A 1,615-nucleotide genomic window follows, 5' to 3' on the forward strand; every position below is an offset into this window, starting at 1 on the left:
ACAGCATTTTGTCCTCCTTATCGGTGCTCTAAGCAATGTTGTGTGACGGCACTTCTTGTCGTTCAAAGTATTGTAAAATAAAACGAGATTAGTTCGCCCCTCCATTCTCCTCATCTCGTCCCCTCCCCCTCCCTTCCGTGCACTAACCCCCCAGCCAGGGGTTAAATTGGGATTTGTTATGTGGGGGGGCTCTCCCTAGGGGTGTCCAGGGGTATGCCCGCCCGGGAAAAACATTTGGAAAAAATAAACTGTTAAATGGCACTTTCTGGAGAGTTTTGTGCAAAGAAATGGAGAAATTGAGTCTAACATGATATGTGCAAACTGCAAGATTAAGAGCCTATACTTTGCATTGTTGTAGTATCATCAGGTATCAGGGCATTTAGTATTTACATTACTGTTAATCAGTCATCACTTGATTACACATTGTATTACCTTGTTATGATATTAGAAGTGAGCCAAACATAATTTGCTACATGAAGAGACAGTGCAGCATATGACAGTAGCAACAGCTGAGAAGATTTGGGTCTGTGGTGACCAGGTCCACCTCACACAACCTTCCTTCTCCCAATCTCTCTCTTTACTACAACACACACACACACACACGAGGCACCGACTGGGGCTCTCCGATGCTCGGAGCCCTGCCGCTGGAGGAGATGCGACAGCAAGAACCGGTTCAACGGCTTGGTCAGCGACATGAACTCGTAGCCTACAAAACATGTGACATCACTTAGAGCACCTTTAACTTGGGAACTTAAGAGACAGAAGTAGGAGCTTCAGTCTGAGGAAGGTTGAAATCCCCTCCAGCACTGTAACTAAGCTTCTGTTGAACATGTCCATATCAGGACTGGTTTCTCTGCAGATCATCACATGTTGGACACCAAATGTTGATTCATCTCTACACTAATATTACCCAAACACTAATTCCCATACCGGGAGTTGAACCCAGGGCACCTGGGTGAAAACCAGGAATCCTGACCACAAGACCATATGGGACTCATGTTCTGTAGTGTTTTCTGTATTTCTTATTTCAGAAATCATATTTAAACCCAGACAAAGATGATCTCCCGACCCCTGAAGAACCAGAACTCCAGAGGGATGATGTCCAGACTCTGATGTCTAGATGAACTATTTTGACTGTTACACGTACAGATAGTTATCAGGTAGATTTACTGCAGTAAAAATCCCAATATTTCCCTCTGAGATGTAGAGGAGGAGAAGAATAAAGGAGCAGAAAGTATCTGTCCTGTGTCTCCCTCTGCTGGTTCCTCTCAGTCTTTGATTAAGCAAATTAAAATATTTTGATCTGCAAGCCTTACTCGATGCGTTGTGTGCCACAGCCATCATAAATGACTGTAGTCATGTGAACAACTGACCTAATGTTTATATAAACACTCATATATTTAGCCGAAGTTTAGTCATTCGACGATTGTGCCAAAACAATTGAAAAAAACTGTAAAATCAAAGCAACTGGACGTGTTTCCTCTCAGTCTTTGTGTCCACAGAGCAGCAAATAATAACAATAACAGACATAAACTCATTATGTTGGAGCTATTCATTATTTTGTTATTGTTGGAATAATTTTTTGTTATTTATATATGTAATATATAAATTATTG

The 1,615-nt window shown here is 41.7% G+C and overlaps 1 non-coding gene across 1 annotated transcript; it reads right to left on the bottom strand.

Moving 5' to 3' along the window:
- Positions 1-921: 921 nt before the first annotated feature.
- Positions 922-993, bottom strand: trnae-uuc (transfer RNA glutamic acid (anticodon UUC)). Its single transcript has one exon. It is a non-coding gene; the product is annotated as a tRNA-Glu (tRNA).
- Between the last annotated feature and the right edge of the window lie 622 nt (positions 994-1,615).

This window comes from Perca flavescens, chromosome 8 (assembly GCF_004354835.1).
Source record: "Perca flavescens isolate YP-PL-M2 chromosome 8, PFLA_1.0, whole genome shotgun sequence".
NCBI lineage: Eukaryota > Metazoa > Chordata > Actinopteri > Perciformes > Percidae > Perca > Perca flavescens.